General features: G+C 37.8%; 1 protein-coding gene across 1 annotated transcript in view; it reads left to right on the forward strand.

Annotated features, from left to right (window-relative positions):
* The window catches only part of UHRF1BP1 (UHRF1 binding protein 1), a 1,147,688-nt gene that overhangs the window by 64,470 nt on the left and 1,068,534 nt on the right, over positions 1 to 14,684 (forward strand). The gene's annotated exons all lie outside the window — the stretch shown is intronic.

A 14,684-nucleotide genomic window follows, 5' to 3' on the forward strand; every position in this document is an offset into this window, starting at 1 on the left:
ACCATCTTCAGCAAATGGCTCCTGTTAGGTCTTGGGTCCTCTTTAATAATAGATGTCCCCTGTATCGCAACCCTCAGCTGCCTTCCTGAGAGAAGCAATCAGATCCTTTGTCTTAACTTCCTCCTCTCCAGTTGACTCCTTCACTGCTCAGGTTACTATCTAAGCCTGGGTCAGCTACTTCATATTTAGGGCTCCATCCTTTTAGGCCATGGATCCAGCTTGTCTGTTTGGTGAAATATCAACTGTTGGTGTTGTCTTTGTAAACACCAATAAAAGCAATTCCAAATAATGGACACGTAGTGCCAGTAAGGCAAGTTTGTAAAAATCTACATGTAAAGCAGGTTTATTATAAATCTGCAGTGTTATCTTGGCTGTATGGGCTATATCCTGCCTAAGATACAATAACTGGCAAGCTTCCAAAGCTTAAGGGCACCTTTCATATGCCCGGACCATTCACAGCTTGAGTATTGCTGGAGAAAGTCAGTGGTCTGGGTGCCAAGCCCTTAAGAGCTTTCCTACCCTGAAAAGCACTCATTTTGATGGCTTTCAAGGATTGATGATAAGCGAACATTTCTCTATTTCTGAGCAGATAAGTTTCCTTGGTGGTGGTGAGGGGGGGTCACAATGTTTTTGACTAAAATAGTACTTTTCTGACCAGAACTGTTTGTTTATTTCTATAGATTACAACGTTTTGGACCAGGGTCACTTTTTTGTTGGTTAAAAAAGGTGTGGATCTTTTTGTTTCCCTCTTTTTTTCTTCTTTTTTTTTTGTAAACTTATATATTTGTAAGGTTTATCCTTAATTTTATTGATAGCCTTCATACATTGTTTTCAAGGGGCTGCGGTAAGCATGTATTATGCTTATCACAGAATTTTTTTCTTGCGAAATGCACTTCTTTTTGATGCATACCATTTACTGACTGCCGCTGCTGTCATTGTTAGCTGGCTTTCAGGCTTCTTTCTTTTGTCACGGTACTTTCAAACCACATTATTTTGGCTTTATTTGTTCCCTACCTTATTACAAGGTGTGTGAGAAATTTAATAAAGTAGAAGGAAACGGAGTTAACTGCACGCAAGTGAGAGGGTGGTATAATGGTTAAGGTGTTTACCTGCAGACACACGGTGCAGGGTTTGATTCGTACAAAGGGTAATTGGCAAGGCTTAAAATGGCCCACAAAAGCAGTTAGCCTAGTACTAATCTATGAATTTATGAATCAGATATAGGATTTAGAAGCACTTGAAGTGATGAAGCTCTCTTTTTCAAAATGCAAAGCAACTTTTATGAAGGACTTCTAGTAGCTAATAATTGCTCTTTTTTTTCAGTCAAAGCTGGATTTGGAACATTTAGTTGCTGTCTTGTCTCTTTTCTAATGGAGAAAAAATGTTGACGTTGGCTTAGTGTTCTTCAAATTTTTGCAGCTGTTTCATCTAATTGGTCATTAGTGGTAAACGTAAGCCAGTGACATGTCTTTCCTTTTAGTTCTCTGACTTTGTGTGGAAAGAGCCTATCCTGGCCAGGGACTAGTAATTCCAAAAATTGAGTTTTGTAGTCGGACTGTAAATTAAGATCCCATTTCAGAGTCCTACTCAAGTAGGAGAAAGGTTTATATCCTATTTGAGAAGAACCCTTTGGAGGTGTAGATGGGAAAGGGTGCATTTTCTGGATTTTGAGCGAACGTAGAGGTATGATAGGTATGATAAGCTACCCAAGTTGGGTAATGCAACAGAAGGGGTTAGTCCTGAATAGTTAGCTAACCACTTGTGGAAAAAATCAAGTGAATCACTCTTTCTCTTTCTGTCTCTCTCTCTCACACACACACACGGCTTTAAGACGGTATATGGGCAAAATGGAAGGGAGTTTCTAAATTATATTTCTAGAGAGTTCAGTGAGAGCAGGAGAAAAAGCTCTCAGTTGTACTTGTTTAGTAAGAATTTTAATGTTTGCATTCATCAGAACAAGAAGGCCCAGTTTAAGGAGATTGTGTGTTTGCCTGGTGGAACTTTGAAGCCAAGAGCCGTTTGCCTGTTATAACTCTGGAGTCAGGAGGCTGTGTCTACATTTGTGAAATTTTAAAACCGGAGAATGCGAGTATGAACAGACCACCTCTAGGTGTTGGATTACCTGCTGTACCCCATAAAGAAAGAGAGGGGGCTGCATTTTTTGAAGGGTTGATGCTGCCTTAGGAAAGCTGTTGTTCTTTAGCAGGGAAAGAAAGTATTAAATTTACAAGTGGTCAGGAGATTTGAGGTGTGTGTGAGCTTATCCTGATTTGCAAAGTGTTTTTGAACAGCTTTCCATTTTTACATTACTGATAATGATCAGAACTCTTTAATGGGTTCATCACAAAGCCTAAGAAATACCAGGCAAATGAACTGTAGTAGTCCTAAAGAAGGATAGATTTGCGTCTGTGTCTTGTGTATACGTTTCATTGCTTGTACACTAAATTGAGTATTTTCCTGAACTAAATTGCTTTGGATTGTTCAGTGAGAAAGGAACAAACAATGATGAATAAATGCCCAATTTTATTGCTAAAGGTTTTGGATGCCTTTTCTTGTGGCTGGAGGCATTTGCTACATGTGGCATAAATACTGGAGAATTTTTAAGCATCACTGAGCTACGTCATCTTTGGAAAATAAATAGATGAATGAATTTATGTGACCTTATGGGCTGTTATGAACTTTGTGTAGAGAGACTTTGAAGTAAAAGACACGTGTGACATATGTGCAGGTCTAATTGGCTAATTTCAATTAAGCAACTGTAAATATAGAGTAGACAAAGGGATCCTCTGTCTTCCAAAATACTGCATCAATACAGCAGACTTTACTAGACTGGTATAACAGGCAAATGCAGCTAAGTCTACAACAAAGTGTTACTGTACTTCAGTAGAACACTGAGACCCTACAACAAAAATATTTGATGAAATGTTGCTGACCAGCAGGAAATAAATGGTCATTAAAAGGGGGCTAAACATTGACTCGTCTCAAATTATCACAATCTTTAAACAGAAGTTAGCTGTATTTGTGAAACCTGCAGAGCGTCAGCGGAGTCTGGCCTCTTTAAAGAAATTGCGAGAGGAAACAAGAATATGAAAGCTACAGTTGACAGTTACAGCTACAGAAGCAACTCAAGCGGTCCAGAGGAGGTCACCAAGAAGGGGTTGTTAGACTAAAAGAAACTGCTGAGCGCTTCTTCCAGATGAATCAAAACTGGGGAAAAGTTGTGTGCAGATGATGAGAAAGATGTTTGGTGAGTGAGCTTGAGCAATGGAATAGACACGACAAAACCCATTTCTTGATAAAAAAAAAAGTCTGATTATATTTATATATATATATATATATATATATATATATATATATATATATATATATATAATGTATGTACATACATACTCACACACACACACACACACACACACACACACATACATATATATATATATATATATATATATATATATATATATATATATATACATATGTGTGTGTATGTATGTACATACATACTCACCCACTCACACACACACACACATATATATATATATATATATATATATATATATATATATATATATATGTGTGTGTGTATTGTTGCAGCTTGACAACACTGTTTGCTCTAACCAAGTGCAGAAACATGCAAGCTAAAAGGGAGTCATAAGTACATAAATAAAACCGACTTGAAGACTCTTGAGTTTTTAAAGGTGCACCTTATAGAGACTGAAAATTAAAGTCCAGGTCTAGGAATAGGTGTTAACTTTTATAGTAAAGTTATTGAGGAAAGCATGTTCCTGTAACAAAAAAAACAGGATACTTTGGCCCTGTTTATACAGCTAAACAAATTCACCTTATTACAGTGCAAATGTGAAAAATGTAATAAAGCACAAGGAGATGACATGAAATGCACTTGGTCAGCAGATGCATGATTTTGGAAGGACTTGAAGTGAAGACTCTCTGTTTTCAAAATGCATCATGAAAGGAAGTCGGGAACTGAAAGGGCTTATTAGCTCTTAGCTGGCATTGCCAACATAGCTACAGCCTGTCCAAACAGCTTATCGTCCTATGACTTAAAGGGATTCCTTCTTTCAAAATAGATTAAATAAATGCTACTGCAAGCAATCCTTCAGCCAGTGCTGCTCCACATACTGCCTCCAAGTTGGTTTCATACAGGCTTTCCTCTTCAAAGAAATCTGGGAAAATTGGTTGTCAAGGTGCATTACTGAAAATGGCCTCACCTTGTGTTTGTCACCCATTAGCTCATATCTTCCACTTATCTTCTGTCTGCTTTGATTTCTTCTAAACTTAACCATGTTCATGTAATACCACTGCCTAAACTCCCCAGTCCAAAATTCTTTCATGATTTTTGACCAATTTCCAATACATGCCCAACTGCCAAAATATTAGAGAAACTGCTCTATGAGGAAACTGTTGACCATAACAACAGTTAACAGATGCCTGACAGACTTGCAACATGTCTGTGTCTGATTCTAATACCTTATTCATTCAAAGTGACATATTCTACACAGAATAATATAAATCAGGGACTGATTACTGGAAGATTACTTATTGATAAGGAATTGGCCTCTGATGCTTTTGGCCATGGGCTGCTTCTCCGTAAGTAGTAGAATCAGTTTGGACCTGGTGTGATTGTCTCGTTCTGTAGTTTACCTTAACAAGAAAGCCATTCAGGTGATTTACCAGCAACTCCATTTCTGATGCAGGTGGAGTTCCTTGGAGGTCTGTGCTTAGACCCATGTTGTTTTTTTCTGTTTCTTAAAAGTAATTTCTTAGACCCTTGATTTGACACTGTACCCAACTATGTTGTACTTCAATTCATAAATTGGTGGGGCTTTATTGAAGTGAACTCCAAATGGATTTTGATTTCTTGTGGAATTGGGTATATCAACTTAATCTGACAAGTGTGTAAAAAGCTACAAAATTCCACACCGATTTCAGTTAATGACCTAGTTGGGGGGAGGGGGGGGTTAAGCTGGTACCTAGTCCTTTATATAGACCCTACACTGTCATTTAAACCTCTGAGAGCAGTCAGTAAAGTTTTGGAACAACTACATTTGTGTTGCAGAATATCAAACTTGCTCTCTCCTGAGGCAAGAGGGAGCATTAGCCAAAACTGTAGGTAGAGTATTCCCTGCCCAGCATCTCCTTAAATGACTGTTTTGATCACCATATTACTTCAAACAGCTGTTAACAAAAGTATGCATTTTAATCTTTTTACCAGACCGTAGGACTAACCACTGCATGTGTCTGCAAAAGTCGCAATGTCTTTATGATGCAAAACGGGTAACCTACCGCGCCTCTACCTTTTTAAAATCAATTCAAACCATGCGTATGCATCACCTGACGTCCTCGGAGCTTTTGTGAGACCCCCCCCCCCATGACCTTATAAAAGTGATAGTGGCATTGCCCTCATATGACCACAGTTTTGGGACAATATTTGACAAGAAAGCGTTTAGTAAAATCTGGCCAGCCTGCCTTAACAGTTTTCATATGGAAGTAAGACAACTCAAAAGAATTTATACGCCAAGAAAGTTAATGTTGCTTTAGAGGTGTTGGATAGTCCTGTAAAATGACTGCGCTTCCCAAATTGAGTTATCCTCTTTTTATTAGACATGAGAGAATATTTAAACAATTCATTTTTGTTAAAAGGTGTGTGTGTGTGTATATATATATGAGAGGGAGGATAGAGGAATGGTGAGGATGCAGGGAGTAGAGGTGGCAAAGGTGGATGAGTTTAAATACTTGGGATCAGCAGTTCAGACTAATGGTGAGTGTGGAAGAGAGGTGAAGAAGAGAGTACAGGCAGGATGGAGTGGGTGGAGAAGAGTGTCAGGAGTGATTTGTGACAGACTAGTATCAGTAAGAGTGAAAGGGAAGGTCTACAAGAGGATAGTGAGATCAACTATGTTATATGGGTTGGAGATGGCGGCATTGACAAAAATGCAGGAGTCCGAGCTGGACGTGGCAGAGTTAAACATGTTAAGATTTGCACTGGGTGTGACGAGGGTGGACAGGATTAGTACTAAGTATATTAGAGGGTCAGCCCAGATTGGAAGGTTTGGAGACGAAGCCAGAGAGGCAAGATTACATTGGTTTGGACATGTGCTGAGGAGGGATGCAGAGTATATTGGGAACAAGATGTTAAGAATGAAGCTGCCAGGTAACAGGAAAAGAGAAAGGCCTAAGATGAGGTTTATGGAAGTGGTGAGAGAGGACAATGCAGGTGGTTGGTGTGACAGAGCAAGATGCAGAGGACAGGAAGAAATGGAAACGGATGATCCGCTGTGGTGACCCCTAACGGGAGCAGCCGAAAGAAGAAGAAGATTTTTGTTAAAAGCTAAGAATGTATCTAGCAATGTTGTAAACCTTACTGTGTGCATTATAGTATAAAATATGTATTTAATACCACTGTATTGTATTTTTCTGTGTAATTCTTTTTATTTTTCTTCTGTGTATTTCCTTGTATTTTTCACTGATGAGCCTGAGTCTTGCATCCAGTCCACCTACCCAGGTAACAAGTACATAAGTAAGAATGAATAAAATAATTAGAGAAGGTAAATATATGGGGCAGAAGTCTTTTCACAGGATGGGGATGTGCCATGACCGACACTTGTAGGCATTGTGTTTAGAGTTCAACTACTGGCTGTAAGGTTACAGGAATGTTACTCTTTGAGTCGGTAAATTGCTTATGAATGCTATTAGGCAAATAAATAAAACGGTGAAACTTTTACTCCGTTGATATTAATTTTACTTTCTAGATATGATTAAAATATTTCATGACATCTGCATTCAGTCTGCACATGGAAAGTTTCTGAAACTAAAAAAAAAGTTTGAGGCATGGTGGATTCTTTATTTCACTGGTATAGTAAGGTCCACAGCACCATAGTTACTAGTGGAAAAGTGTCGCAGCTGGATCCTGTTGTCTTCCACTGGTGAAATAAAGATGGCAGGTCATGCGCTGCTTGCACATCATGTGTCATTTGCAACTTTGTATCCTGGATGCTATTTAAGTTATCTCTTATTTTGTAAAAGAGGCTGTGCGTAGAGGTAGGCAGCATAAAAGTGCTAATTCAGTCTGAGAAGATTCACAGTATCTTTTGGTCAGTAGCAAAGTTCATTTAGCAGGCTGTGTAAGAGCTTCATTTGTACTGAAGGGAATACAGATAGGAAATGGACCTTTGATTAAAAAAGCTGTGGTTATTACTAGTACTACTTCTGTGTCAAGTTATAGTTGTTGCATACATACATACATACATACATACATATGTTTTTGTGCTGCCTCACAAGGCAGACTAACCGGGGGGGGGGGTTAGAGAATGTTTTGCTGTAGACTGACCGAGGGAGGGGGAAGAAAGTTTTGGTGGAGACTGATCAAGGGAGAGGGGGAGAGAAAGTGTTGGTGGAAACTGACCATCGGAGGGGGAGTTTTGGTGGAAACTGGAGGAGAATGTTTTGGTGGAGAATGACTGAAGGGGGATGTTTTGGTGCAGACTGACAGGGGAAGAGAAAGTTTTGGTGGAGACTGACCGAGGGGGGTGTTTTGCTGATTCTAGTTTCAGTTTAGCACTTTGAAATTAATGGTCACTGTCTTTAATGTAGAGCCCTATAGAGCAGCTTAAGCAACTATAATGAGAGGCCCGCCTTCATGAGGCATAAGTAAAGTAAAAAATTCTGCAGTAAATCTAAACAGTAGTGTTAAAAAAATCAACACGTTATTAAACCAAAAGAAAAGAGCATATAAAGCCTTCAAACTTTTCACAAGCCCAATGCAGGAAGGCCGTGGTCAACTCCCTCCAAGAAGAACTTGCTAAAGCCATTAAAAAAAACAACAACAGTACTTATAAAGTTACAGCTTGGCATCAGGATGGAAGACTATAATAAGGTCTTCTCCAGCTACCATGAACAAGAATTGTGTATGCCAGCCCACTGCCTTGTGAATAAGAGGGATTGGGCCCTAATTGTGACTTTCTTAACCCTACTGACACCACATCGCCTTTCCAACGACATTTTACTGTATAAATGTGTAGTGCAGTACAGACGACCTTGCTTTCAGTGCAGCATTGTGGCATTTGGCAGAAACATCAACCACCTGTATCGTACACTATTGACTGGCAAAACTACAAGTAGGACAAATTAATAAAGAACTTAGGAGTGCTTGTAGACAGGGATAAAAAAAACATTATTAAATTATCATAGACACGTATATTAATAGAAAATAAAACAAACCATAGTAACATTTTTTCCCATTTACATACGTTTTTTTTTTCTTTAACACTGAAATTCAGTCTAGCATAACATAAATTGCTCAGTTCCTGCCTTCCCTTAAACCTCACTCCTTTTCCTCCTGAACATTATTTTACATGCATTGTTTCCACCAGTTCCATTTTTTCAATGTCATTTGCTCCTTTTTTCTAAAGATCCCCGTTCCAGTTCTTTTCTTGTATACAATATTCAGTATTTAAAATGCTGTTGGTTGAGAGTTTTGCTTTTCAAATTGAACTTCTATTAATTTCCATTACATATACAGCAACCAAAAAGAGCAAAACAAAAGAGAAATACAGATTAACATACAGAGGATAACATACAAAGACAATTCTTGTCTACAATATGTACAAAGTGCTGCTTTGGGATAAACCTCTGAATTAAAACAATGAAATATGTTTAACTAAACAAGTAGAAGCTTCAATTAAGCTAAAAAAACACTGCCTGTGATTACAATACAAAAAAATTAAATAAAAGAAGATAAACATGAATATTTTTTTCTGAGCCACACACCACAAGGGCAAAATGAGAGAGGAAGGTAAAGTTACCGAAACTTTTATAGGAATGGATCTTAAATTTAGCCATTACCGGTCCCAAAGTATTTTAATTATCGGACAAAAGTTCAAATATAGTATTCCAGAACTTCTGAAAATAGGTGCGTTTCTTGGGACTTGTTGTTAAAAGTTTTTGTGAAGTTGTGTTTCACCGCCATGTTCCTGAAACCATTCCATGACATCTTAGTACAATCTATCCAATGTTTGTTAATGTAGATTTTGACTAGTAAACAAAGAGTAATTAGGATGTGAAATTTAATTTTCGAAGAATTATAATTTGCAATATGTAAAAGAGCCATCTCCCATGAGAGGGTTGATTTGTGGTATCCCATTTTATCCAATTTCACCTTGAGAGAGCACCAAATAGCGTGAGAGTATCTACAAATCTATAAAATATGTAGAATGTCAGCTTGAGGGTATGAACAGCAGGGGCATGCAGTTGAAATATTAGGGTTAAATTTGTTTAAGTGGACTGGTGTGAGGTATATATTATTGGTGATCATGAATTGGGTGTATAGAAGTTTCTTAAATGGGGAGAAAGAAAGAGATTTAATGGCAGATAATTTCTGATCTTCTGATAGGTTTGATCCTTGCTGGTTCCAATAGTCTGTAAATACCACTGTGCCTTGAAGTAATGAAATTATATATTTATATGCTAGGGATAACATGCTCTTGTTAATGGTTAAAATTTCCATTAATTTATAGACCTGATTGAGATCTACTTAATTTATAATGAGAGTATAAGGCAAAGAGGCAATAAGTTCCCTTATTTGGCGCAGAGTTATGATATATTTTTTAGATACATTTAGGGAATCTCGTAGTTTTGTGAGTGATATATCCCTATATGTATGGATATCCCATAAGGTAAATTCTTTGATTTGAGAGTAGTTAGACAAATTGATCGTATTACTATTCAACTTGAGATTAGGGTTTAAATTAATAGGTTGTAATAGGAGGAATGTCTTTTCCAATTTTACTGATTTAACTAGTTCTTGAAAGGATTTTATTTTTTCTTTTAGGATGTGATGCAACTTTAATTTCTTAAGAAATAATGGGTCTATAAAGGGAAGAGCTTTGAGGTTAAGGTTGTTGTTTAAGACGTGATTAAACCATATATTAGCCTAACAAGGTAATCGTGTTTCAACGTTTGGATTGTGATTAGTAATTTTAATTAGTCTACTAACATGTAAAATTCTGTAATAAATCTGAAGGTCTGGCATACCAAGACCCCCTTTCTCTTTTGGAAGTGTAAGTCTTAGGTATGACACCCCGACTGATTTTGGATACCAAATGAATTTCGGAAATGCCTTATGAATTTTCGAAAAGAATAAATTGGGAATGAAGGACAAAGATGCATGGAAGAGATAAAGAATCTGTGGGAGGAAATTCATTTTAATAATGGAGGTTTTAGAGAGCATAGGTAGTTTCAACTGTTGCCATCTAGACATATCTTGGGATATAGTTGACCATAATTTTGTTAAATTGGAGTGTAATACAGAAGGTGTGGCATGATCATAGCTAATCCCCAGATATTTGAATGAGTATACAATATGAAATGGAGAGTCTGACAAAACATACTCTCTGTGAGCTAAGGGGTTAATCTGGAAGATACAAGATTTATCTTGATTAACCTTATAATCGAAATATTTGTAAAGGTATTCAGGGTTGCGATAAGCTTCTTCGTGTCTGATATGGGGTTTTCAAAATAGAAGCTCAAATCATCAGCAAAAGCTGTCAAACATATTTTGGTATGTAATATTTTATATTTTGGTATGTAATATTTTGGGTATTGAATGGTATGTTTTCTGAAGTAAGAGTAGAAAGACTGGCTCTAAGTAAAGGTTAAAAAGAAGGGGAGAGGGGGGCACCCCTGACTGGTTCCATTAGAGATTTTTATTGGTAGCAAAAATTTATTTTTGATATATAGGTGTGTATAGGCACTATTATATAACATTTTAATAGTGATAATAAAGTTTTAGAGGTAAATCATAATGTAATAGAACTGTGAATAGAAATTCCCAATTACCCTATCAAATGCTTTATATGCATCCAGAATCATGGCATATCTCGGATTTTTGTCTTTCTTAGTAATGTTGATTATGATCTCCATGGTTAAGAGTGTTATCCCATGTATGTCTCTTGGGCATGAAGCCAGCTTGATCTTTAGAAATGAGGCAAGGGATTACTTTTTTTAAGCCTTACAACTAATATAGAAAAAATTTTGATATCAATATTCATTAAAGAGATTGGCCTATAGTTGTTAATATTAGATATATCCAAGTTAGTTTTGGAGATTAGAATTGTCTTGGAGTGGTTGATATACAGGTCTGATATCCCATTAATAGAGATAAAATTTAAATAGTTTTAGTAAAATGGGCATTAAGGTGTCTTTTAAATGCTTTATAGAAGTCTGGGGAGTATCCGTCAGGGCCTGGGGCTTTTACTGCTTTAAGGTTATCTATGGCATTTATTATTTCTGTTCGAGTCAGAGGGGCAGATAATATTTCTTTCTGTTTACCATTTAATGTAGGAAAAGTTATGTTATTGATATGATTTCTCATCTCTGAAGATGGAATTTGGTGCTCATAGCTAGTATATATTTTCGAGTATCTGGGAGTTTGATTTTATATAACTTACCTTGGTAGCTAATAAGAGATATCCTGGGAGATTGTTGTTGTCAATTAGTCTAGCTAGTGCCTTGGAGGGGTTTGTGTCCATTCAGAATATTTAGTGATAAACTTTAATTCTTGTAGGGAGAAGTTAGATTGGTGTAAATTGAATAATTCCCTTTGCTTATTTATCAGCTCCTTTTACAGTTCTAGGGAATGTTTCTCTTGAAGTTGTTTATCTAGTTCATTAATTTCATGAGGACATTCTCCTTCTCATTCCTTTTATTTTTGAGAAATGTAGCTTTTTGAATGAATAGACCTCTAAGTATAGTTTTGCATGCTGCCCATTGGATGTCATATGGGATACTGGAGTTTTGGGGATCATTTGCCCACTCTCTAGTAGGGCACAGACTCTCTCTTTTACTCTTGAGTTGAGTAAGATGTTATTGTTAAGGGACCAATTCAATCCCCTATGATGGGAGAGTGACTTTTGGTTAAGGTCTAACAATAAAGTGATCTTAGAGTGATCTGAGAAAAACTCTGGTTCATCCACATATTTTAATTGCCAATATGTTAGTAATTCAGAAATTAGAAAACAGTCTGTCCGTGACCAGGGATTATGGCATTTTGAGAAATACATGTGGTTATTACTATTCTGTGTGACTTTTCCAAAGGATATAGGGTCAATCAGATCAAAATCTGAGATTAGATCCAGCAAGGCAAGGGAAGCTTGTGAATTATAAGGTTTGGATTTATTAGACCGGTCAATATTGGGATTAATAACAGCATTCCAGTCTCCCCCCAGAACAAAGTGGTGATGTGGGAATTTTAATAAAAGGTTATATATTTTCAAAATAAATTGCTATTGTCCTGAACAAGGATCATACAAGTTTAGGAACAGAATAGGTTTGGAAAGTTGTGGGATTAAGCACGTGAAGTAACACCACCTACCTTCCTTATCTGAACCCTTGTCTGTTATGCAAGGTTTAAATGAGTTTTTGAGAATTGCCACCCCTTTTGAGTTAGAGCTGATACCCACTGATATGTCTTTTATCCATTTCCTATTTTTTTTCTTTGGACCAATCATCTAACATATGTGATTCTTGAATAAATGAAATGTCTGCTTCTGATTTTAATAAGAGGTGCATTAAAAGATTTCTTTTGCTTTTGTCCTGTAGCCCTCTAACATTTCAGGATATTACTTTCCATTTATTGTCCATGTTTATATAAGACTATGATTCAAATGCAGTTGGATATAGGATAAACAAAGAAAGGGGAAAATGTGTGTGGCTCAGAAGTCTTTAACAAGTTGGGTATGTGTATATTTTTAGTTGAGAAAGCAGCACTGAACTCTCTCAAATCTATCCCTGTGCCTACCCACCTAACCCCTTGATTTGAGAGAGATAAAAGTAAAGGAAAAAGGTTGAGAAGTTAACAAAAAAAGTAACCATATTTACAAACTATGTACATCATTAAGACAATTCCAAATGTCGTCATTAAGTACTCTTGTTAGCATATCCACTCCGTTCTTGGCTTAAAGTAATCACCATTCCTGTAGAGATTATTAACAAAGGTACTAATGCATGTAAAGTAAATTGTAGTATCAGATAAAATAGTATAAAATACATGAACGATAATTGTGAACAAATATATCAGCTAATAACAATATTTAGCGGGGCGAACATATTTAAGTAATTGTCTCATTGTGTTCAACTAGAAATACTAGTTGGCAGAAGACTATGGGCAGGATTCACGATGGCTTGCACGGAGTCTAAGAGTAGTGTAAGACTCAATGCAGCCATCGCGATCCAGGAACAGCCTGTATGTGCATGTAAGAGAGCACCTAAAACAGCTCCTACACGGACAGGGCGTGGATATGCTAATTACCTCACTTGCATCCGAAATGCATGCAAATGAGGTAATTTTGTGATCCAGGAAGCAGAAACCTGCCCGTGTAATAGCCGTGTTATCTGCATAAATGTATTCAGTTGATAACGGAGTACCGTTCTGCAAATAACACAATGGAGCCTTGTCGGCTCCAAATAAAGGTTGCAAATGTCCCAGGCAGCATGCCAATGGCCAAATATGTGGCCACTGGCAACGTACCCTGATGCAAAAATAAAATAAAAATGTTTAAACGTAGCGCAGCGCCGCACAAACGGGCTGCGCTATAAAAAAACAGAAAAATAAAAAAATTAAACCCACAAACGTGGGTTTTATGCAAAGCATGGATTTACAACGTAAGGGAATAGCAGGATAAAACAACATGGCCACCGAGTAGGGGTTGCTAAGGGGGGAAGCTGAGTGTAAGACATGTAACTAAGCATTAGTAGGCAATCTCATGTAAATGAGTGGTAGGACAGTGAATCGTACTGTCACATAGGAAATGAGCACATTCCGTGCAGTATAGAAGTAGGATAAGGGGGAGTAACAGAGTAGGAGATAGGCGACATCACAGGGGGGAATGTATGAAAGAAATGCAGCTCATTGGAGTACAGTGGCATGTGAAAGATGTCAGTCACACATCATGGAAAGAGGAGTGTCAACAAGTAGGCATGGGAAAGCCAAGAAATGGAAGGTGTACACTATGGATAATACTAAAGTTTCTTGCAGGGCGTGCATGCGCGCTGGTAGGCACGAGTAAGCTAGAGTGCGCGCATTTAAGGCAGAATACGCATGTAGGAGCCTGTTTAAACACCAGTAAGCTTGTTTGCGCTGGTGCGCGCGCGTTTTAACCCGAATAAGCAGATTCTAGTCCGTCTAAGCATGTGTGCGTGCGTGTTGGCCGCTGTGAGCGTGTTTTCGCTGGTATGCGCGTCGCTCCCCCCTGAGGAAACAGAAGGGAAAAAGGAAGCATGAGAAATAGTAGGAAGCTAGCAGGGATTACTGGCAGAGCTAGCAGGTGAAAACAATCAGAAGCAGGCAGTTACACAGGCAGAACAGTAGCCCAGCCCAGCACTTAAAACTCTGCAAACAGCAGTGCAGAATGTTTCTCTCAAGAGACACTGCAACAGAGGAGTAAGCTATTAGAAGTGAAAACTGAAAAAGCTTCACTCAGACCAAAAATGCTAATGGCTGCCATAGCTGTTATAAGGAGACATATACAACTTGCTGAGGGTGGTGACTATGCAGATGCTGCCGGACAACTTACAGTGAGGAGACGGAGAAGAGTGTACAGGCCCAGGGTCACCTACCAGGGGTTACATGAGCTGGAGATAGTGGAGCGCTATAGAGTGGACAGAGACCT

This window comes from Protopterus annectens, chromosome 7.part0, assembly GCF_019279795.1.
Source record: "Protopterus annectens isolate FY-2018-M chromosome 7.part0, PAN1.0, whole genome shotgun sequence".
NCBI lineage: Eukaryota > Metazoa > Chordata > Ceratodontiformes > Protopteridae > Protopterus > Protopterus annectens.